The 25,159-nt window shown below is 43.1% G+C and overlaps 1 protein-coding gene across 3 annotated transcripts in view; it reads left to right on the top strand.

Moving 5' to 3' along the window:
- Positions 1-10,670: 10,670 nt before the first annotated feature.
- The window catches only part of Smad4 (SMAD family member 4), a 69,576-nt gene continuing 55,087 nt past the window's right edge, over positions 10,671-25,159 (top strand). For all 3 annotated transcript variants that reach the window (XM_076555474.1, XM_076555473.1, XM_076555472.1), the window contains exon 1: positions 10,671-10,816. The gene's annotated coding sequence lies outside the window, so the exon portion shown is untranslated. The remainder of the gene's footprint in view (positions 10,817-25,159) is intronic.

Below are 25,159 nucleotides of genomic sequence, written 5' to 3'. Positions count from 1 at the left end.
TGCGGCAGGGGGAATACCAGTGTGGTCCTAGAGACTCAGCAAAGGACAGGATTGAGATGAGGCCCAGAGAGTCTACGTTCCAATCATGTTGAATTTCAAGTGTGAATCAAGTTTAAATCTAAGTTTTCAACCACACTTACATAGTTTCAAAAGAAATTAAACAGTGAAAAATGTCCTCCCACCCACCAGCTTCCATCGGCTCTGCTCTTACCCTGTGTGGTACCACCACAGTGAGGTAAACTTATCATCTCTCCTTCTCCTTTAAAGCATAACTGCCAGCATAATATTCTCATTATCACCACCGCTTCAGTGAGTATCACACCTCTGGGACATAGAGCCTGACATTTTCTGTTGTATGGATGTACCGTAATTTATTCAAATCGTTTCTTTTTGATAAACATTAGTATCTATTTACCATAACAAATAATCCACTGTGTAATCTTTTATAGTTTTCTGTCTGTTTTTACATGGGCAAGTATATCTGTCGCTACATATTGATCTTTAAAAGCCATTCCACATAAACATACCAACAAATTTCATGTTTCTAAGTCTGTTCCCTTTGCTTTGAAACGCCCCCCCTTTCCTGCCAGCCAATGACTACTTCACAAAACTCAGCTGGTCTTCTAGGCTTCTCTCCCGACCCTCCTCTCAGTATTCCACTCCTACACCTTCAGAATCATCCCAGCATTCCACGGTCACCCACAAGACTGGGAGCTGCTCCAGAAGGTTGGTTGGGAGATTCCTCTCCGAATCTCTCAATATTTGGCGCACAGTAGGCACCACTATCTGGCACATAGTGGGCACCAAGGGTGACATTCAACGCACTAGTGAAGGGACTGGGGCCCCTAACTCCATGCTGCGCTGACCCCTCTGCCCGTCAGTGCCGACAGTGGCCTCCCGGGAATTTGGAGGGTTGCTGCCAGACAAAGATGGACTGTGGGTTTTTCCCATCCCCTCCTAATTCCTTCCTTCCTTCCTTCCTTCCTTCCTGCGCTACCTCTTTCCCCGCTTGGGATTCCGCGCAGCTGCCTCTGAAGTTCCTGCTGGATCCAGCTTGGGCAGCGGCGGTTACCGACTTTTATAAAGAGACAGTAAAGATGGAACCTTCGCTCCACCCACTGCTCAGTTCTTTTCTCCTCTCAAACCAAAAGAGAACACACGGCTTGGTGTTCAAACGCGCATCCAAGTCACCCCCAGAAATCACTTCCTGGACACGAGGCCAAAGATTACTAAAACACTTGCCATTTAGGCTAATTGCTGTTACATCGCCAAAGGGCACACTGGGGTTCTTTTTTTAAAAAAGACATCGGGGTTAAAGGGTTAGGCATGGTAGTTCAGGCTCACCCTCCAGGCACGTGTGAGGGTGAGACAGGACGATCTTAAGCTCAGTGCCAGCCTGGGCTACATGAATGACCGTGTCTCAAAAAAAACAAAAAACAAAAACAACAACAACAACAAAAGGGCTAACATTAAAACATGTCAGTGATGTGCTTGAAGCTGGCAGTTGTTAGGTTGTTTCCAGGGCAGATTTCCCTTTGGTTCCCTCCCCTGCCGGGTGGCATTACTAGGGCTCTCTCTCAGCCCTCACAGAGGGCCTGGAGGGCTGTGGTCCTCTCTCCTGGGAAAGCCGCTGCTCCTAGGAGGTGGAGGACCCCTTAAGTGACCGCAGAAATAGAACACTTTGGAGCCTCTGTCTGCACAGGTCAGAGGCCAGTGGGAATAGGGATGGCCCACTCAGGAGAGCCCTGCAAAGTGCTAGCTGGGCTCCCCGTGAGTGCTTTGGGACAGTGGTCTTCAAAATGACCTCCTTGCTTGACTCACAAAAGAAATTTGAGAAACTGTGTTTCTTGTACTTTTAAAGGTCATATCTAAAGTGTTTCGTCATAACTTTAAATGATGGTAAGCTTTATTATTTCTGTCATATTATAAGTATTGGCATTTTAAAATAAGATCGTTACATCATTCCTTAAGTAGATCCAGGGGAAATCTACATATCATAACGCATCTCTCATCCATCAAAAAATACATGAACAAGCTTTTCTTTAAAAGAAATTGTATATCACTCTTTGGTCTCTGATCTTGAATTTCCATTACACTTTTTTTTTTCTGAGCATTTTAATGTCATATTTTAGGCTGGAAAATCTTTCATTGATCCACCTATAATATTCCTCTATGATTTTAAAAAAGAAAATCTTTATAAAATGGAGTCTCAGAGTCTCTTACGGTTAAGAAACCCATCATTTTGTTGTTTCTTTCTTGAGACAGGGTCTCTCTATGTAGGTCCCGGCTGGCCTGGAACTCGTGTAGATCAGGTTGGCCTGATCTACCATCCGCCTCTGCCTTCCAAGTGCTGGGATCAAAGGCGTGCACTTCCACGCCCAGCAAGAAACCTATCTTGATTGTATAATGAGTACAGTGTGTATTAAAGCAACTTACGGAAGGAAGGTCCAGGGGGTGGGTTACATATAGTTCCAGAGAGAGTGTTCATAATGGTGGGGTAGGCATGGCAGCAAGTGCCAGAGCAGGAAGCTGAAAGATCACATCTTTAACCACACAGGAAGCAGAGTGAACCGGAACTGGGATGAGGCTACAAGCTCTCAAAGCCTGCTCACTGTGATGTACTTCCTCCAGCAAGGCTGTATCAGCTAAAGCACTGTCACAAAACAGCATCACCACTCCCAGGCTGCTTCTTCAAACACATCTGTCTGGGGGGGGTGGGGGGGACACGTTCATCATTCAAATCACCATGAGTATCTAGGTAAAATACTACTTAAAAACCAAACAACAGGGTCTCTCTGTGCAACCTGGAACTAGCTTTGTAGCTCAAGATGGCCTTCAACGTACAATACTCTCGAGTCAGCCTCCCAAAGTCTAGGATTGCAGGCATTTGTTACCATGCATGGTGAACAAATTTGGACATACTCTTAAAAGTAGAGTGTAGAGTTGCTGGGGTGATTGCTTAGTGAGTCAGGATACTTGTCACCAAGCCCCAGAGCCTGAGCTGTTTTTGACCTCTATACTCACGAAATGGTAGGAGCATGCGTGTCCCTGAAACAAGCATGATACTTGGAAACATTAGCAAGTACTACAGCTAAGTCTCTGCCCCGATGGAGGAGCTTCTCCTCTAGTGTGCAGGGATGACAGACAACATCCGACAAACAAGGTAAATGCTACGGGAAGAGAGAGAGCCAGGGGACAGCAGGGCTAAGGTTGGGGACACAGGCCAGGGATAAGGTGATCACCTCGCATTTGCAAAGCCTTGGATCTGACCCCCAGCTTGCCAGAAAAAGAAGAAAAGAGAGGAAAAGGATGGGCTGTGATTTTTAGAAAGGTCATGGTGGGTCCCACTGAAAAGGTGACTTTTGACCGAAGGAGGTAAGGAGTTAGTAACATAGGTCTCTGGGGGAAATGTGTACCAGGCAGAGGACACAGCCTGTTCGGAGGGAACAAGTGTGGCCTCTTCTAGGTCGGAGCGTACTGCTGGATGAATGGAAGGTGAGAGATAGAGACAGTGATCAGGGGTGGCCGTGCTAATCTCAGGGAACTCTGTTAGAAGGAAGCAGATTTTTACTCTGAACCAGCTGAGGAATATTAATGGAGAAATGAGTTGAGGTTTTGTTATTTATTTTGGTACTGGGCATCAAACTTACGGCCTTGTGTATGGCAGGCAAGCGCTTCACCACAGAGCTGAGCTCAAAGAAGCAGCTCCTACTCTCTTTGTGACTGTCTCGCTATTTAGCTCCGGCCGGACTTAGGCTCTCGAGCCTCCTGATGGGTGGGATTATGGGGTGGGGTGGGGTGTGCCACTATGTGTGGCCGGCAGGGATGTGTTTCTAGCTAGTATGCTGAGAAGGGGAAAGAGCAGCCCAGAGACTGCTTCAGGTATGAGGTCATGGTGTGAGGGAGAACCGTGTTCGGTCTGTGACGGGAAGTTTGAGATGTGGCAGATAACCGCAATTTGGAACTCAGATAAAAGGGTGAGCTGGTGACAGAAATTTGACACTTGGCATCATAGGATGACATTATACAGCTGCGATGGTATTGAAAGTCAAGAGACTGGATGAGATCACTGAGAAAATACGTATAGATTTAAAAAAAAAGATGAAATTTAAGGAGTGAGCCTGGGGCCACTCCGTGCAAGGCTGAATGGTTTGAGAGAAGAGGAAGAATAAGCAAAATGACAGGAAAAGAGGCACCAGGGAGACCAATAGGCTGGAAAAACAAAAACAACCCCACACAGGTCTCCCAACACAGTGATTAGCTGCGTCAGCTGTCCTAAGAACGGTATGTCAAGAGGGGACTTCATCGTTGGATTTGGGCCAAATGAAGCTCATTATTAACCTTGCCAAAAAGTCATTTTAATGCAGTAGTAAGGAGCAAAGCATGATGGGATGAGCTGAAGGGAGGGTGGGAGACCTGCTACTTCAGCTGACAAACAAAAATAAGGCACATCTATGACTTACTTCATGGGTGCAGTCTTGTGTGTGTGTGTTTTGTGTTTGCAGATGTGTGTGGATATAGCTGAGCGTGCACATTTGTGAACATGTATTTGGAGGCCAGAGGTCCATCTTGGTAACTTTCCTCAGGGACGTTCCACCTCATTTTTGGAGAAAGGGTCTCTCATTGAGACTGGGGCTCAACAATTAGGCTGGTTTGACTGCTCAGTGAGCCCTAGGGATATTTTTGTCTGCCCCTTCCCAGTGATGGGTTGCAAGAAGATACAACCATGGCTGGCTTTTTATGTAGGTGCTGGGTTCTCAGGCGTCTCCCCAGCCCGTGTGTGTGTTGGTCTTAGCACATTATATTAGTTGTTTTTGGACTTTATAGGAACAGTATTATATTCTATGTATGCCACTGCCGAATGGGAGAACTAGGACATACTATCCTTATGTGGGATACTCTGGGAGGAGTTATGTTTGCAAATGAAGCAGAGAAATGGTAGTTGATAGTACAAATGGGGTAAAGAGAAGGCTTTGTAGGAGTAGGAAAATAGTGGCTGCTTGTAGGCATATGGAATGACCAGGAGAGAAGGAAACACTGATAATACAGGAATGAGGGAATGGTCTGGGTGAAGGTGATGGAAGACCTGGACTAGGTAAGAAGGGACTGGGATCTGCCATCTTCAGTGAAGAGCTAGCTCCAGCTAGTATGTACGGCAGCTTCCTCTGAACTTACACATTTCCTCTAGGAGGGAGGAGGGGGCTCATGAGACTCAGATGGTAAAATAAAGGGCACATGTCTGGGAAAGCAGAAACTTGGAAATTTCTTTATTTGCTTTTTTAAAAAAATTAAAATATGATTACATCACTCCCCCCTTCTCTTTTCTCCTTCCAACTGTTCCCACATGCCCTTTCTCGTTCCCTCTTGATTCATGGCATCTTTTTCATTATTATATATATAAGCTCAAATAAATAAAAACAACTTGGTCAGTCCATTTAGTGTTACTTGAATGTTGTGATTTCAGGGCTGACCACTTGGTGCCGGATAACCAATTAAGAGACTCATCCCTGGGGAAGACTACTGCCTTGCTTTCAACATTCATTAGTTGCCTGTAGTTCTTTCTTCAGGGGTGGGGTCCAGTGAAATGTTCCCCTTCCATGTGAGCACGTCTATTTGTGGTGTGCTTGTCCAGGTCTTGTTTAGGCAGCCATATTATTGAAGTATCATTGGTGAAGCTTCCCTGCCATTTCTAGGGTACGTAATCTCACAGCAGACTTTCTGGTCCTCTGGCTCTGGCAATCTTTCTGCCCCATCTTTCCCGAGGTTCCCCGGGGCCTTAGGCTCAGGAGTTGTGTTGTAGATATGTCAAATGGGGCTAGTATTCTATGATCACTTGTTTTTTGCATTTTGACTTGTTGTGGTTTTCTGTAATGGCCTTTGTCTGTTGCAAAGAGGTTTTTGTTTGTTTGTTTTGATGAGGGGTGGGAGCTACACTTACCTTGGGTAGAAGAATAAATATTTAGAATGTGGGTAGGGATTATGCTGGTTTGGTAAAGTGTTGGTAAGAGGTTTTCCTCTAAGATCTATGATCTCCATGGCCCGGGGTAACTGGCTGGGTTTCCAGTACCAGGAATGATTTCCCTCCTGTTGATCAGGCTTTAGGGACAATTAGACAGCTATTACTTACATCCAAGACACGAATACCACTCTTGAACTCTTATGGTTATTGTGCCATGATGGTTGATGTTGTGGTTCATAGGAGTCACAGCTGGGTAGAACTATTGGTTGCTTTCTACACTTGGAAGTTCACACAGAATCTTCTGGTACTATGAAAGCTAGACCTCAGGGAAGATGCGTTCAGATCAGATCCAGTTCAGATCCTCTGGGTTTGTGCCTGAAGTGTGTGATGTCTTCTGTTTAGGAGACCAGCTCTGACCTGTCGAAGGGTTCTTGGGGGGCGGGGAGAGGAAGGAGGAAGTACTAGATAGAAATATCTAGATATAGAGACAATGAGAAAGAGACACAGGATAGCTTCTAGAGGGCCTTGGGTCAATACCCATTCACCTTGAGCTTTATTCTAATGGGCTTTTTATACACTACCAAGGGGAGAGGCAAAAGACCTCCCCCTTTCAAGATCAAAGCACGACATACAGCCAAGTGTAGACCTTTCAAAATATCCGGTAACCACATCCCTGGCTAAATCATCCTATTATGCAGCCCTGCTGGGTAAAGCAAGCTCAGGTTCTCTGATCTTGAGTAAGGCCTTACTAGGGAGCCTGTGTGGGCCCCCACACTTCTGCAATAAGGACTTATCTTCAATCTCTGGGAGGTAACCAAGGGCAGCAGAAATAGCCTATATTGTTTTGGGAGTCTCTTGGACCAACAACTTGAAAGAAGGTTTCACATGCCTGACATTAAGAGTTTTTGTTGGTTTGGGGCTGGAGAGATGGCTCAGAGGTTAAGAGCACTGCTTGTTCCTCCAAAGGTCCTGAGTTCAATTCCCAGCAACCACATGGTGGCTCACAACCATCTGTAATGAGATCTGGTGCCCTCTTCTGGCTTGCAGGGATATGTGCAGACAGAACACTGTATACATAATAAATAAATAAATCTTTTTTTAAAAAAAAAGTTTTTGTCAGTTTAAGATTCTTGGTGGTGGGGGGAGCACTGTCAACTCAAATGGGGGAACTTCACTAAATTATATATGTACACACATAAGCTTCCATGTACATTTATGTTTAGATAAAAATTAATGATTCCTTGTGGCTTTTTCAGACACCCTTAGCGCTACTTTACTCTCCTCCCTCCCTCTCTTTCTGCATTGACCTTCTTCTTGACCTTCTTCTTCCTTCCTCCTTAATTAATGCCCTGACCCATTTCTCCAGAGTCCCTCTCCAAATCACATGCATCCTGCTATTCCCTTTCCTAGTGCTCCCCACAATCCCTTTTAATTTTCCTGATTGGAATATTCTAGAAGGTCCCTTCCCAGCTCTATAGAAGGTGATTGAAAGTAGTGGAGGAGGAGACTCTGACCAGTTGAGCGGCAGAGAGGAAATTTTGGGGAGTTGTTGAGCTGCCTGCAAGCCATGCAGAGTTCAGGGGTTGTAGCTTTTGTGAGTCATCACCGGTGTTGGGGGTGGACTTTTCCAGAAGCAGTAGCTGTATGAGTCATCCCTGCTCCTGTAAGTAACCTCTCATTCATACTTTAGTTAGTAACCAATACAAATATATCGTTCACCATGTTGGATTGTGTGCAATAGTTACTTTGGCCATTCCTGGGTTCCCTTTTGGAGTGAGTAGATACGTGTGTCATTTCTCCCCAGGAAAAGCCGGGCCCATGGAAATCGAATTGTGTAATGAGGGGCAAGGTAGAGACAGTGCTGGTATGGAGATAAGGGTAGATGTGATTTGTATCACACTGTTTCAATGTCCTCAATGAAATAGAAAGCAAGGTTAATCCTTGAAGAGGAAGATGTATAGGTTGGAAGACAGAGAGAGTGTAGGTAGGAACCTGAGATTCACAATGATAAGATGAAAATAGGTACAGTGTTTTTCTACAGCTGTGTTCAGATGCTTGGGTCCTGATGTCCATACACAGCCAGCTTGAATCAGGACTTTGCTTTTGCTGTACTCAACAAGAGAGGGCGGAAAAACAAGGGGCGGAGGGTATGTGCAAGAGTGATTATCATGGCGGCCAGAAGCTAGAGCGAGGCAAGGGTTTGAGAAGGCAGAGGCAGGCGTTGAAGAATCTTTAAGAGCTTGGAGTGGTCCACAGAGTGAGTGATTTGGAAACAGGAGGTAGTGATCTCAGTGTCATCTGTTTGAAACTATGAAGGTGTAGCATTTGATAAGATTCCCATAAGTAACACCACAGAATGCGTGGTTGAGTTAGGGCAAAGGTCAAGGAACCAAGAGGCTGGGGTGTAGGCAGCCTTGCTTTGTAGAGGACCTAGCTGAGCTGAGCCTGGACTCAGGAGCAGAAGTAAGTGTGTACTGCTTCAGCCTTCTAAACTGTGGTAACATATTAGACAGCCATAGATACCTGACACAAAAGTTTGATGGTGGCAATGATATTCCTTAACATACTTCATTCAGAAGCATATTCCCAAGGACTCACGGATTGATCTACAACCAATCAGTTTTAATGATCTGCCAGGTGGCAGATCTTCCTTCCATCTTTCAATTGTATTCTTTGGGAGTTTCATATATGTATACACTGTATATGGATCATATCCACCCACAGCCTTCCCTACAGTAGCTCCTGAACTCCCCCCACCCTCATATCCCTCTCCCAACTTCATCTCTCCCTCCTTTTTTTATAACCTATCGAGTCCAATTTATGTCGCACCCTTCAATTTTGATGACGACCAAGTATTCGATTTGCAAGGGAATTAATATCGATTCATTTAAGTAATATATTTTCTCATCACAGACACCAAGTTTTGAAACCCTTTGGATTCAAATCCCAAGTCACTTTGGCTTGCCCTGGGGGTTTTACATGTCGGGTCACCTTCAGAGTGGGAGAAAATTTTGACTTCTCTTTTGTGAGGTGTGAGGGCAGTTTTGAAAGGAAATGCTGCCCTCAACTGCATTGTCAAGATGAGGAACCTTAGAAAACAGTACACATGGCAAGGCAGGATCTGAAAATGAATTCTCTGAACAGTCCTGAAAAGCCTTCATACACCTCAGGTGTAAGAGAAGACCGGTTTCAGATGGCAGCCTCGGGGGCTTTCTTGTTGAAGAGGTTTAGACTAGGCTGGGATGGTACAGACCTTGGAAGGAAGGGGCGTACAGTGTGAACCGCAGGGTGTGTGTAGTTTCACCGACAGGACTTAAGAACTGACTTAGAACTATCTAATAGCCTGTCTTGACAGACACTTGATGGAAGCATTTCCAGGTTGGTGAAAAATGAAATAAACAAACAAACAAACAAACAAAAAAAGACACCATGCAATTTATATTTTCTGGGACGTCTAAATTAATTATTTTAGAGATAGGGTCTCACTCTTTAGTTCCTGGCCTGAAATTCGCTAGGTAGACCTTCCAGGCTGGCAATCCCGATCCCCCTGCCTCTGCCTCCCAAGTGCTAGGATTACATGCATGTGTTATGAATCAAAGCCAGGGTGCATATGGTAGGCCTGTGTTCTAATCACTGAGCACAGAATTCCATAAAATCAGAAAAGAAAATAATTACAAACTCAAAACCAAGAGACGGGCCTTTGGCCACCAAATGACCACCCTTTGAGTTTTGTGGTGTGATGTTGGGATGGAATTTGCACACAGACACCAAATTTTGAACTGTCCCTTTAGGGCTGCCCTGAAGGTTTTAGACATCCGGCCACTTAGGTCATGGGAGAGAATTTTGACTTTGTTTTGTAAGGTGTGAAGTTCTGAAACGGGGCTGGCTGTACGTCCCAGCTTGCACAACCTACTCAGCAGGTGGACAAGTAGGTCTTGAAGGTCGCCTCCAACTCGAAATCCCGCCTCTTTTCCAACTGCTCACTTTGGCAACACCGGCCCCGGCCCCGGCAATGTGTGATTCCTGGACTGTCCTGAGCGCCTCCAAGTTGAACCTTTTGTCGATTCCGGGCCGGTGGGATGAAAGGGGCCAGACCCGTCCCCCTGCCCCATCCCGACCTCCAAAGTGAACTGCTACAAACACCTGCAGCAGTTAGTGCGGCTGTGTCCACCCGGGTCTTCGAAAACCCAACCCAACCCGGCGGCCCTGCCCCTCGCTCATCCCGAGCTGTCCCACGCTGCTCGGATACTCTTTAAAAACAGTCCCCGCGCCACAACCACTCCTCCCCCGCCACGGACGCCGCCGAGCGCACTCCGCCTGGGCCGGCCCTGCCCGGGACTCGGGCAGCGCGCAGCCCGCTGCTGCCCGCGGGCGCCTGCGCACTGGGACCCTCCCCGATCGGGGCGGGAGGCGGGGGCAGCCGGGAGAAAGGAGCGCTGCGGGGGGGAAAAGGGCCAAACCCTGAAATTACCCGGATGTGGTCTCCGCGCGCGCATGCTCAGTGTCCTTCCGACAAGTTGGCAGCAACAACACGGCCCCCGGTCGTCGTCGCCGCTGCGGTAACGGAGCGGCTCCGGCTGGCGGAGCCCGTGCTTGCGCCCGCCCGCCGTCCTCGGGAGGCCCTTCCCGCGTGGCGCTCGGCGGCTCCGCGGCCGTCCCCGGGGCGGGAGCGCGTGACGGGAGCCGGCGCCCGCGAGCGAGGCCCCCCGTGGCGGGGCGGCTCCGGAGCTCCAGCGGCCCGGCCCGCGCGGTCCGCGGTCCGCGGCGCGGCGCGGCGCGGCGCGGCGGGGAGAGGGGCCGCCTGGGCCGGACGCCGCGGGCGGGACCCGGCAAGCGACGGCGCGGCGCGGAGCCCAGGTAACGCGCGGTCCTCCCCCTGCCCGGGCCTCGGCGCCCGCGCCCCTTCCCCGCCCCGGGGCGGGCTCCCGCGGCGGCCGGCGCGAGCGCGGGCCCGGCGAGGCTCGGGTGGGTCGCCCCCCGCGCGCCCCCAGCTCCGCGTGCTCGCCCGCGGGTCCCGGGGCCCCAACTCCGCTCGCAGTTAGGCGCGCCGTTCCCGGGGACTCGAGCGCCGTTCGCGCCGCCGCTCTTTGTTGTTCGGGAGGAGTTTGGCCGCGGCCCGGGCCGTCGCGTCGGGCCGCCGGGAGTGCGTTGTGTCCCGGGTGCCCCGGGTCCGTCCGTCCTCGTGCCTTTCCCCCCCCAACCAAGTGTTTGTTTTCTCTTTGTCCCCACTTTCTCTTCCTGGTTGTGTCCTTTCAGTTTACGTTTGTAGCTTTGATTTGTTTACTTTTTGGGTATTGTGGGTGATGGCGGCATGCGGGAAACATTCTTAGCGCCTAACTGCACCAACTCCCTCCCCTAATAAAACGTGTCTCCTAATAAAAGGCGTAGTTTATTTTATTGTTAGGGCTACATGCACAGAGCGTGAAATTGGTGGAGGGTGGAGGGCGTTGGCTTCAGCACCCCAAACTGCTGTTATGATTTCTCAAGCCAGATTTTCAAAGACATGGGCGTGTTTAGTTAACTTGAAAGGTTCCTTTGCGAGTTGGGAGGCTTTAAAAAGCCCCGTTGATTGATAGCTCCGCCCCACTGCCCCCACGAAAGCCGGAGTAAACTTTAAATTTTTTAAAGTTTTTTTTTTTCAAGTAATTCATTTTAAAATTACTTTTTTAGTGCCATCAGATTTTGATAATTTAAGGTGGAATTGTCACTTCCTTAGAAATAAAGTAACAAGATGAAAGAACGAGTTATTTAAAGCACCCTGAATTCGTGTTCTGCAGGCTTGTAATCTCGGTTAATTTTTTAACAATCTTTGACTTTTGCCAGATTTAGCATCCTTTTCCTCGCAGTAGCAGCTTGATTATTTGAACGTTTTAAGAATTAGATTCAGGACTTTATGCTGAAAGGCGAAAGCCGTGTAGAATCTTAATCGATAGTACAGAAATGTATAAATTCCACAAAGTAATTAGATTTTAAACACTGCAATGAATAATTTTTATTATAGATTTCATGAATTTACCCTGTATTTAGGACCTAAAGTACGTGCAGTTGAAACGTAGCATAGGATGTTTAACTTTTCCCTACTGTTATAGACTCTTGTCTCTGTTGGTAAGATCTGATAGGATTAGCACATGCTATTTCGAAGTGTAAATTGTTGGTATAATATTTTAAAAAATACAGTTTCTCCCTAGTGCTTCGTCCGTAATACTGTTGTGAGTCTCTATGGCTTCGTACTCCTCTCTTCTTGGACTCCTAACTAGACTTTCTCAGGCTCTTATGAGCCAGAGTACAAGATTGGGACAAGGTGCTCACGTGCTCGTGAGTTTGATTTCTTCAGTAAACTGGTTGGTTACCAACATGCACAGAAGCAGACTAATACCCATGACTTGAAGTAGCTTCAGATCTTGATGTGAATTATATAGGCTTAAATTGCTGGAATTAAAACCTTTCTGAAGAGAATTGACATAACATTGTAGTAATACAAGTGATTTTTTTTTTCTTTGCTTTCTAGGCTTTTGAGTGAGTTTGCCTTAAAGAGGTATTACACACACACACACACACACACACACACACACACACACACACACACACGTTTTTAAAAAGTAGTTCATACTTTTGATTAACTGCTTCCATTGTAAATCTTAAGTTGAAGGGAAAAATCAAAATTGTGTTTACAGAATTAATGAAAATTTATGCTAAGCAAGTCCATGAAAGTAATTTGGAATAAGTTTTATATGGACCTGAACTTTCCTGGTGGCTTTGCTCTTGAAATAGTTCTGCTTATACTGGTTACAGATCTCATTTTTCCTAAAACCACTGTTTCATTTAAGCTATGTTAGTTGAAGTATTTCTGTTTATGATTTTTTTGTCTCTGGATTCCCCTTCACTTACACACACACACACACACACACACACACACACACACACAGAGAGAGAGAGAGAGAGAGAGAGAGAGAGAGAGAGAGAGAGAGAGAGAGAGAATGAAGAAGTATTAAACTAATGTATGCAGACCAATCACACCCCAGCGCAATTAGAACCCATTTTTTTTCTGATTGAGCCAGAGTTAATAGTAACACTGGTACACACTATTCTAATTGAGCTGCTCATGACTGGGGCCTCTACTAGGGCAATTAACTCTGTAGAGTCTTCAGAGTTGGTTAAATTTAAAATGCATATTTGGGCTTGTTTAAAATTTTACCTCTTTTGGTGAGAACATTCTTTTCTGGTGTTAAAAATCTTACCTATTTCAGTTCTGTTTTGTTCCCACCCAGCTGATGCCTAGGTTTTTGTTTTCCTTTCCTTTTTCATTCATCCAGAGTGAATGTCCCTTTAAACATCTTTAATGGCCTTTTCAGTGCTTCATTGTATAGTTGGACACCCCCCACCCTCCACTGTATTTCCTTAAAGCCAAGAGGAAGAGTGACTCAGGTGAACCCTTAATCATGTATAAAACTAACCTGACTAAATGGTCTCATTGTTTTCTGTGCTAAATGAAAGTTAAAGGAGTTAGACCCGAATGTCACATTCAGTATAGTTTTCTCAAGTTATTTAGAGGTTTGTTTTGTTTTTTTCCCATTAGTTGATGACGATTCACTTGCTTAAGGTGAGACATTGAGATAACTGATAGATAAGTGTAGATAGCATGCATTTGAGCTACTTTTGTTATGATACTGGGGGCATCTCAATATCCTCAGCTTATGCTAATGAGTCACATTTAGAATTGTTGGATTTTTTTTTCCCTTGTATTTTAGAATGTGTAATTTTGGTAATGGAAGTTTTGGCTGAATACCAGTTTCTCAGAAACAAGATATTTCAGACTGTGTCACCTTGACACTGTTCCATGGTGTGATTGGCATCCAGGAAGATTTATTTAAATATGAAAGTGAATGAGGGCTAGGATGGTTAAGGACTAGGTGGTGTTTATTTATGTAAAACTAAAATGGTAGTGATCAGATGCTTGATTATAATTGAACCTCATAATTGATAAAGTTTATAAGGTTAGACAGTTACTAGAAATGATTGTATTTACTTGTATTAATTAATTGGAAGTTGATTCTAAGTCTCTTTCAATGCAAGGACTGCATTTTATTATTCATACCTTAAATAGGATTTTTTCCCCCAGTTTGGAAAACTTGTTGCCCCCCCTCCTTTTTTTTTTAAATATTGCTCTAGGCCTCCACTGTTGCTAGGGTTAGAGCAAGTGTCCTGCTACTGAGCTATGCCCTCCCAGTGCTCTTGACTGTTTTTTAAATTCCAAGGTTTAGGGACAGTGATTTTCAATCTTACTTGAACAGTGAAATTTCTTGGAGAGCTTTACAAACAGTGATGCCCACAGAAATTTTGATTGGGTTGCACTGGGCTGTGTAGCCAGCTTAGAAAAACCACAGTAGTTGAGCCTGAGGGTCCTTTTATTTAACCTGTTTGTTTCATTGTTGATTTTACAGTCCTTTCTCTCTTTTGTTGGTTTTGTGGACAGGGTCTCACTATGTAGCTGTGGCTGATCTTGAACTTGATCCTGCTGCCTCTGCCTACCGAGTAATGTGATTACAGGCCTGTGAGCCCATGCTCAGTTCGGCTTTACATTCTTTTTAATGCAGTAGTACATTCATGCAGAAGGTAACCATTGCAGATTTACTTTAGTGATCTTTTGAAGGTATTGCCGTGTTTGTTTTGCTTTTAAATCTCCGCCTTCCTCCTCTTCCCAACCTCTTCTTGCTCCACCCCCCTTTTCCTTATTTTTCAACTTATTTGTATTGTTTAGTAACAAGTTTTAGGAAGCTGCATTTTTTTATGACCATGAAATTGTTTTTTAAATTAGCAACTAAACACCAATGAAATTCGATTTCTTTTTTAAAGATTTATTTTTATTAATTAGAAAATATTTTATGTCTGTGGGTGTTTTGCCTACTTGTCTGACAGCACCCCTTGCATACCTGGAGTCTCTGGAGGCAACTGTGTGGGTGCTGGGAATTGAACCCGGGTCCTCTGGAAGAACAACCAGTGCTCTTAACCTCTGAGCCACACCTCCAGCCCCTCATTTTTAACTACACCCATGTGTGTGCCTCTGTATAGGTGACTAAGGAAGCCACATTCCCAAAGTGGGTGCTGAGAACCAAACTCCAACATCTTTAGAAGAGACAGTATGTGCTCTTAAAACTGTGTAGCCATTTCTTCAGTCCTAGAATTGAGGCATTTTTAGGGGTTAGAAGTGTTTGGAAGTTGTATGGTTTTCACTTCACTGGTCCTGTAGAGGAAAGTTGCATTGATTAAACCTGTACAGTTGGGGGTTTAATTTATGCACTGTGAGAAAGTTGCTCAACTAGCCCAACTAGTTGGCAGTTCTGCAGAGAGATCGTACTGCACACATTCTCTTCTTATGTTTTTTCCTTGCTGCTGCTGGTTGAATTTAGGGCCTCACACTTGGGTAGACTGGTGCTGTACCACTGAGCTGCTCCTCCAGCCCTCTACTCAGTTACTCCACCTCAGGTTGCTCCAGAGTGCTGGTCTGCAAAGTTAGCTGCATCTCTTGTCTTTGGAAGAACTATTTATAAAAATATAACTGTTTTTTTTTCCCCTCTCTAACTCCAGCACGCACGCACCCATTCAATTCAGAGTGGGAATAGAATGGAGGAGGCATGGGAATAGCTATTAGGAAAAAAAATCCCCCCTTGATTGTGAGGGTTTTGGTTATTCATACTGCTTATTCTTATTTCTGATTTGTTTATACCTTTTTGTTTGTTTGTTTGTTTGTCTTTTTGATTTGTTTTGTTTTTCGAGACAGGGTTTCTCTGTGTAGCTTTGTGCCTTTCCTGGAACTCACTTTGTAGACCAGGCTGGCCTTGAACTCAAAAAGATCCGCCTGCCTCTACCTCCGAGTGCTGGGATTAAAGGCGTGTGCCACCACCGCCCAGCCTGTTTATACCTTTTGATCATCAATACTTTGGAGTATTTTATTTAGAACCTATCATTCTAATTTACATGTTTTGAATGGAGCTCTTATGATTAAACAGGACTACCAATAAGTAATTGCTCTCCTAGTAAGGTATGATTTCTATACATATGGATGAATATATACAGTTAGGGCTTTCTCAGGTTAAATGTGTATATATATGTGTGCTTGTGTTTGTGAGCATGTGTATGTTTTCAGACAAGGTCTTACCACTTAGCCTTGAATTTCAGGTCATCCTCAGCTTCTTGAGTACTGGGATTACACACTTGTGCCCCACACCTGGCTTCAAAATATCTTCATAAATTTGGAACTGAATTAAGGCTATTCATTAGTGGTAACTGGCTGACTAGTTAATTCTAGAGAAGTTAATGTGGTGGACAGTAATTTTATCAGTTGAATCATTTGGTGAAAGGCTTAGAGAACTAGTGTTTAATGAGCTGACTGATCCAGGAATTGTTAGGACACTAAATGCATCTAATGTTGCAGACCCTGTTAAGATCAGCTGAAGACTGGCATGGTGATATAGTCTTTAATCTCAGCATTTGAGAAGCAGAGGCGGGAGGATCTCTCTGAGTTTTATGCCAGCCAGGGCTGCATCGTGAAATCCTTTTTCAAAACAAAAAACCAAAAAAAGATACAGTTGAAAGAATAATTTTATGTGTGTAGATATTGAAACAATGCTGATAATTATTAAAAAGAAACAAACCCCACTTTGTCATTAGACTTTTTAGTTAGATGTATTTATGGTGTTGTAATTTGCTTGACTATAGTTTTGGTAATCTGTCAGTTAGACCAGTTCTTTGTAGAACTGACAGCCCTTCTGACTTTGACTTTTCAAGGGAGGCCTTCACCTGCTGGAGCTCCCTTGAACTCCTGTGGCATCCCTTGCAGTCCTCTTCCCAGTTGCCAGGTATTAAAATTCAGCTTCCTTTCCAATCTTTTGAAGCAGTAGTTCCCAAAATAATGCTCTGTGGACTTCTGGGAAGCCCCACGATCCTTTTATTAAAGAGGTCTTGAGCTCAAAATAATTTTCATAGTAGGTCGGAGGCATTATTTGGTCTTTCCCCGTGTCCGGCTGTACTATGGCGCAGAAATGGTACTTGGTAGACTGGTGGCTCCTTGGCATGAATTAATTAAGACAGTTTCTTTGTGTTTTTCACATCTAAATATATGTTCAGCATTTGAAAGAAAATTGCAATTTCACTTAGGAATGCCCTTGATGAAGAAGTTTTAGCTTTTAAGTAGTCTTTATTTTGTGCAATTAAATAGGAAGTGTATATGGAGCATTTTATTTTTAAACATGTTCAGGTACACTACTCATGTCTAGGAAAACCACTTTTTTTGACTGAGCTGGATGCTGCCTTTGAAATGTATCATTTTTATTTTTATTTCACAGAGTGCCTGTAGCTACACTCTCGTCATTTAGCCCCAGGTATTTGGTGAAAGTGGATGAAAAGAGCCCACCACTTTAAGGAAAGTAACTTAGTTGTCAGCAATAAAGTGGACTCTTTCAAATGGAAATTCGAGTTTTAGAAAACCTGGGCCTGTCAACATGAGTTTATCAGTTTCCTAATACTTTGTTCTAGTGAGATTGTTGGTGATTTTTGAGGAATGAATGTGTTTTTTAAAAACACATGTATTCTTCTACCCTAATGTTGTTGTGCCTGTAATCCTAGCATGTGGGAGACCGAGGCAAGAAGATCATGGTGGGTTTGAGGCCACACTGGTTACGTAGTGAGTTCTATGACAGCCTGGATTACGGTTTGACCATGTATCAAAACAACAGAAGCAAATAATTAAATATTCTGTAAGGAAATGGTTCAGCATTTGGAGAATCTGAATAACTCACTGAACCAGTGTTTTCCTAGATGACCAATTCTTAATGTTATAAAATCTTTCTAGAATAAGATGTAGATAGATTGATGTGTGGGTGTGCAGGTAGGTGCTCCTGTGTACTCTGTGTGTGTGTGTATGCGCGTGCGCACAAGCACGCACATGAGCAGGTACTTCTGTGCGTTGTATGTAGGCTCATGGGGAAGCAGATCATTGTCTTGACTGTTGCTTATTAGTAGGAGTGGTCCACTTTGGTTTTTGTTAACTTGAGTTTGTTTTCTTACTCGGCTTCAGAGATCTGTCTGTTTTTACTTCCCAACATTGGTATCAGAAGCATGGCTACCATGCCCAATTTTTTTTTCCCCTTTGGTATGAGTTTGGGGTTCAAACTCAGGTCCTTATGCTTGTTCACTGGCTGAGCTACCTCCCCAGCTCCAACCCGTGGGTTTTTATACAACAAACCTAGAATCTCAGAGTTCAGATTCCACATAATAACCTTAAGCAATCTCCATTTGTTGCATTTTGGCATTGAATAAAAGATGAATATCCATTATTATCTGAGAAGGCTTATTAAAGTGTTTTTTTAATTATATATATTTGTGTCACATTTTCTTCCTGCACTTTAAAATCTACAGCAGATTGAGTACTAAGGAAGGCAGGAGAATCCAGCTGTCTTCTGTTAATCTAGACAGTAAAGAAATTTGAATGGATGTAAAATAGTGTCACTCTTACTACTGACTTTGTGTTCTAGAAAAGATTATCTTTTATAAAAGTTATTTAGGTTAACACTAGTGGGCCTGTTGAAAACTAATTAAAATTTACTTAAAATTTTACTTGTTTTAATTTGTAATATGATAAATATTCATATTAAGAATTAGTGTCAGAAAATAGTCAAATATATGAACAAAGGGAATCAGAAAACAGTTTGACAGGTGCAGTTTTAAAGTTCTGCATTTTTACCAGGTAACCAATGGGATATATTATTCGTATGTTTTGGCTTATCTTGATATTTCTGAGATGGTTACTAGTGTAAATTTTGTTCAGTTCTTGTATATTCAGGAACATGTAACAGTCAAATATAGATAAGAAGGGACTTCTTTGGCTGGATTTAGGATCTCAATCAGTATTGTCAACATTGCCTTTTAGATTTGACTTTCTGTTTTTTTCTGTTAAATTCCCAGGTTAACTGTTCTCAGCATTAGGTCCAGCGAACAGGGACTGCCCTCCCCGCTTTTTAGAGAGGGTCTCATGGACTTCAAGTGTGTGACCTGTCTCCAGCTCTCCACTGTCAGGATTTTAGGCATAGGCTACAGTACCTGGCTTATGTGCTCCTGGGGATCAAGCCAGGGATCTGGCTAGGCAGACCGTCTATGCAGACAGACAGTTGACGAAGCTCATTCCATTTTCCTTCAGAAGTTATGTCACTGGCTTGGACTCTTTCCATCCCTTGGGTGACAGTGTGGCCAGGGTTTGGTTCTGTATACTCTGGCTGGGAATGGTCTCACCTGCCTAAATAAGATTTTTTCCTGCAAGATCAGGTTACCATTGCAAAAGAAGAAGTGTATGCTGACACATGAAGTAGATGCCACCTGTAGTATTGATTGGTGCTTTTTAAACAGGGTATTTAATCAGGGTCTCTCTGTGTAGCCCAGGTTGGCTGTGAACTTGCACTGCTTCTGCCTTAAACTCCTGAGGCTTGGGATTACAGGTGTGTGCCCCATGTTTAACTACAGCTTTAATTTACTAAACAGAAGCTGTTGAATTTTTTTCCCCTGAGACAAGAGCTTATTTTGTAGCCAAGACTGGCTTTGCATTTATGGCAGTCCTTCTGCCTCAGCTTCCCAAGTGCTGAGATTACATATATGCATGATCCATCATGCCTAGCTTCAGAACATGCTAATTTTAAAATAAGATTATTTAATTTAAAGTTGGTGTCATGAAAAACATTTATATCTAAGCCTTTGAGTAAGCAAAAGCACATGTCCCTATCGTCTCACATAGTTCACCCAGAAGTTACTGTATAAATGCTTTTTGTTGTATTCTTAATACTTCATGCTTTTGGACGTCCTCTAGCTATCCTCAGAGGAATCGCAGCTATCAGTGTAACATCTAGGCTGTAACTCCTAAAGGGAGTTAAGCCTGAACAATTGTTTCACTTGCTTGTGAAGCTTATGTTTAGAATTTCTTCCTAGTTACATTTCACTAAGCCAGCACCGTCCCCTCTGCAAAAAAGCAAACCTTGATCTTCCATACTTCCATAATCACTTACTAAACACACAGCTTCTAGAAAATGATATGCTTGATGTATGTGCTACAGTTCTCTTTGTCCCTTCTCACCTCTCCCCGAACCTGGTGCTGATGCTTCCGTGGAATTACATACTCCGCTCTTGAAGTCCCTTTTCTACAATCGGCTGCTGTTATTCCTCCTCTTTCCTAATATAAGCCTGCTCTAGACAAAATATTTGACTCTTACTTCACTGCCTTTTTTTCCTATTCCCCCATTCCCGTTTATCCTGGCAGTTCCATTTTGATGTGTGCAGACAGTGCTATTCTACCAAGTACTCTGATGTATCCTGGCATGTGATAGAATTAGCTTCTTTTTCCCTTTTAGAACTCCATCTCCTTGAAATTTATGATAGCCTAGCTTCCTTAGCCCAGAAACTTGTCATTTTGGACTGGGTGGTTTTGTTTACTCTTTTGAAGGATGTTTAGCAATGGCCTACCCTTTACTATTAGACAATCACTAGTACTCTGCGTCTCACCTTCTCCTTTCATCTGTACCCATCAAAAATTACTCCCAACTAATACTAACCAGGCCTGACCCTGCTTGTCTTCTGATATCAGATATCAGGTGGGTTCGGGGTGTTATGACCAGAGACCAAACATTTCTCTAGACATTGCTAGACGTCCCGTACGAGACTAATTCCCTGTTGGGAATCACTGGTATGGCCATGTGACTTTGGCCAATCAAAGGCAAGGATAAGTAATAACTTTTAAAAGATAACGTGTGAGTTGTCCTTTCTCTTCTCCAGCTTCTTACATGGAAAGATAGTGCTGCTGTCAGTCTCTAAAATACTTGGTCAGTAGGTAGTACCACCACATAATCTGTGAGGAAGGAAGAGCTTCAACAAAATAAATCTGTGAACTGTGGATATTTGGGGAGTTGGTTATAAATGTAACACAGCCCGTTCTAACTTGACTTCTGCATTTTTATCAAGATAGGAACTTTCTTTGTTTCTCCATTCACTTTCATACTTCTTTTTAGTTCTTACTCGTTTGATAATATGCTTGGGTTTTCTAGATGTGTTGTGTACACACACATGCTCTAGGGGATGAACCCAGTACTTCATACAACATAGGTACATGTTTCACCACTACCTCAAACACTACTAGATCCAGCACTGAGGAGGCAGAGGCAGGCAAGTCTCTGAGTTTGAGGCCAGTCTTGTCTACAGAGTGAGTGCCAGGATAGCTAAGAGAAATTTGTCTCAAAAAACACCCCCCCCCCAAAAAAAAAAAAAAAAACTAAAACTAAAAAAAAAAAAAAAAATAGCCTTTTAAAAAAATTTTTTTTCTGAGTTGAAATCTTGCTCTGTTGCCCAGGTCAGGCTTTTTAAACTTTTCATATTCATGACATTTTTATTTGACTTGGGTATATAAGCACATAAAATAAAATATACAAGTCAAACATTTACTGATAAAGTATAATTTATTTAAACTCTTTGCTATACATAAATTTTTATCATTCATTGAAGGTCAAAGTAAATGCATACTGATAGGATGAATGCGTTTGTTAATTTTTTTGACATAAAGAATTAAATCTGTACCCGGTGGTGGTGGCACACACCTTTAATCCCAGCCCTTGGGAGGTAGAGCCAGGTGGATCTTTGTGAGTTCCAGGCCAGCCTGGTCTAGAGAGTGAGATCCACGAAAGGCGCAAAGCTACACAGAGAAACCCTGTCTTGAAAAACCAAAAAAAAAAAAAAAAAAAAAGAATTAAATCTTTGCTGAATATTTGATGCTGCCAGACTTAGAACATCCTCAGTATTTTCCAGAATTGGTCAGTATTTTGATTTTGTGAACATCAGTGCTGAGAATACTGCTTCACATGCATATACAGTACAAGGTGGAAGAAGTATATTTAGGGCCATTTCAGAATTGTTGGAACTTTAGTCCTAATCCCAAACCCAAATTCATTAAGCAAGTAAGAGAAAATGAAACTCAGGTCAGCCACTTAAATGACAGTTTTTAAAATATAACATAATCCAAAGTCACACTAACTTGATACATGCTGAAGAATGCTGGTAGGAAAATCTTAAGATTTTGTCTTCTGTAATGTAACCATTTACTAAGAGCTGGGGACTGCAGTAAGAATACCACAGGCAGTTTGTAACCAAGTAGTCTGGAATCTGGCTGCAGTGAAGTCAGGTTGAGTGTGGGGAAGCACCACCAGAAACAACCTGGGGTTAGTACTTGTTTTCTGTGAGTTCAGAAACGTCTTACTTGTGTGTGTGACTTCCACATTTAATTACAGGCCCCCCCAGATGGGATCATAACTTACAGTTTGAGAAACTGTGGTCAGGTGGTTTTCCGTCTTTGCTGGGGCCACTGGTGTGCACCACTGCATCCAGCCAGAGTCAGTAGCTCTTACCAAGTTAGCTGTGCTCTTTAAGGATGTTGTAGAGATTTTTGCGAGAGGTCCTTGGAGGTGGGCTCTAAGAGATAGCATTCTGAAAGAGGCAGTGAAGAGTTACCTTTGCATCTCACAAGAATTGAAAATGTCCTAAAAATTCACATAATTAGTGTATAGTCCAAGTCTAGCAATTAAATGTCATGTAATTGAAGCTTTTTCTTTGGAGCTTTATCTCTTCGTCATTTGAGAAAAATCAGTGTTACCAGCATTGCCAACATAATGTTTGTCTTAAAAAGTCTGGATATGTAACTGTCGTGTTTGTGAGACTACATAAAATACAAGCATCTTAACTCCTCTAAAAAAAAAAAAAATTGGGTTCCAGAGTTTAACCCATGCTAAAAGTATATTCTGCTGAGCTACATTCTGGGCCCTTAACTTCTTTATTTACACTTTCTGATTGGTATGCCATACATCGAAACACATTTTACTATGTGAGTCTTTTCCTCCAAAGTTAGGACATAGTTGAATTTCTTAAAATGTATACGTTGCATTTTTAATTTCAAGATACCAATGAGGTGCCGTAGGTTGTTACAGAAATGGGATTTGGGTCTTAGATAGTACTTTCTGATACATGCCTACTAGCTTGTATCTAGAGCTTTGTAAGTGTAGATATGCTGCTTTACTCAATTATGACTCCTACTTTGCTTTTATATACATTGTTGCCTTTTATTACTCAAGTTGTCTATAGGGTGGGCAGGACAGATATTGTGCCCATTTTATAGATGGGACCATTTAAAGAGACCATTTATGTTGCTGGAACTTTAATTGGAACATACAGCTTTATTTATGTCTGTTTTTGCCCACCTCTATAACATTTCTATAATCCAAAGCCATATAATGTAGTAATACATTTATATATCCCTGCTGATTTTATTTTCTTGTAAGAAACTTCTAACTTATATTTAAGATCTTTATGATCCAAGGAATACAACAAAATCTAAGATATGAGAAGGCTATTTTTAAGAAAACTTAAGTTATTTTTGTATTCAAAGAAACTTATAATTAAAACAGCCTTTGCAATACTGTCAGGTTCCAAACAGCCTAAGTTTAATAAAGAATGACTTTCAATATTGACACTGTGGAGAAATAGATGCAAATACTTAAATTATACATTGGTACAAATTTACACTAATTGTGGAATACAAATAAGCTTATTTGCAAGCGTAAATTTGTCCTAAGACAGTTGCACAGAATAAAAATTGTATAGTCAGTCTAGAGATGCTTGGTAGATGTTGGTGTTTTAGTTATTTTTTTTACTGCTGTGCCAAAGCACCATGACCAAGGCAGCTTAGAAAAGAAAGCATTTAATTGGGGGCTTGCTTACAATTCAGAGGGTGAGTCCAGAACAATGATGGTGAGGAGCAGGCAGGCAGGCAGGCAGGCAAAGCACTGAAGCAGTAGCTGAAAACTTACATGTTGAGACAACAACCACAAGGCAGGGGCAGGGAGGGGGGAGTTGTGGGGGAGTTAGAGAGCACTGAGTGGAAACCTGATGGCCCCATCCCCAGTGACACACCTCCTCCAACAAGGTCATCATACCTCCTGGTCCTTACCAAACAGTTCTACCAGTTGGGGACCAAGTATTCAACATAAGAGTGTACTGGGTCATGCTTATTCAAACGGAAATGCATGATGTTGGGAATTTCTAAGGTGAGACACTGGCTTTTTTCTTGACCTTCTAAATTTGTGGTGTTATTGCTAATGAACTCTTAGAACTGAGAGACAAATACAGTGAAATTACTGTAATTTGATGTGCCTTAAATTTGAGGGAGGGGAGTCAAGTAACACAGTAAACCCACAAACGTTAGGGAAGTAATTCTCTGGAATTGAGAGGCAAGGTGACAACTTAGTAGGGGAAACTCTGGGGGCAATGAAAATATTTAAGCTGTAATTTGAAAGGAAGCCTAGGGCTTAATTATTGAGTGGTTAAAATGGTGGTGAATGTTTTAGGCCAAAGAAATACTATGAGTTAAGCATATGAAACACAGAATTGTACTTGTTGGGCAATATGTGGGACTTAACCTGTTTTAGAAATGGGTATATAATGGTGAGGATGACTAGTTCAGTCTCAGTCCACAGGTGTCTCAGTCAGTTCTGTTGCTGTGAAGAGACATCATGATTTTTTTTTTTTTAATTTAAAAACTTTTTTTAAATTCATTTTACATATCAACCACAGATCCCCTTCTCATCCCCACCTCCCCTACCTTCCCCTCTCCTGGCACACCTCCTATCTTCCCCTCCAAAAGGGTAAGTCCTCCCTCCCATGGGAGGACAGCAAAGCCTGGTACATTCAGTTGAGGCAGGACCAAGCCCCTCCCCCCTGCATCAAGGCTGAGCAAGGTGTCCAACCATGGGTAATGGGATCCAGAAAGCCAGCTCATGCACCAGGGTTAGATCCTGATCTCACTGTCAGGGGCCCCTCAAACAGACCAAGCTACACAACTGTCTCCCAAATGCAGAGGGCCTAGTCCAGTCCCATGCATGCTCCACAGCTGTTGGGCTAAAGTTCATCAGTTCCCACGAACTTTGTTCAGTTGTCTCTGTAGATTTCCCCATCATGATCTTGACCCTCCTTTGCTTATATAATCCCTCTTCCCTTTCTTCGACTCTTATAAAGGAAAAGGTTTGATTGGGTTTGACTTACTGGGTCCCACCTGGCACGTAGCAGCTTGTAAAATAATCACTCAAAGGCTTAATAGTAATAACAAACTGTTTGGTCTGTGGCTCA

The sequence above is a fragment of the Peromyscus maniculatus genome, chromosome 19 (genome assembly GCF_049852395.1).
Source record: "Peromyscus maniculatus bairdii isolate BWxNUB_F1_BW_parent chromosome 19, HU_Pman_BW_mat_3.1, whole genome shotgun sequence".
Classification (NCBI taxonomy): domain Eukaryota; kingdom Metazoa; phylum Chordata; class Mammalia; order Rodentia; family Cricetidae; genus Peromyscus; species Peromyscus maniculatus.
Note: the sequence above shows the minus strand (reverse complement) of the source record. Positions and strands in the feature narration are given on the sequence as shown.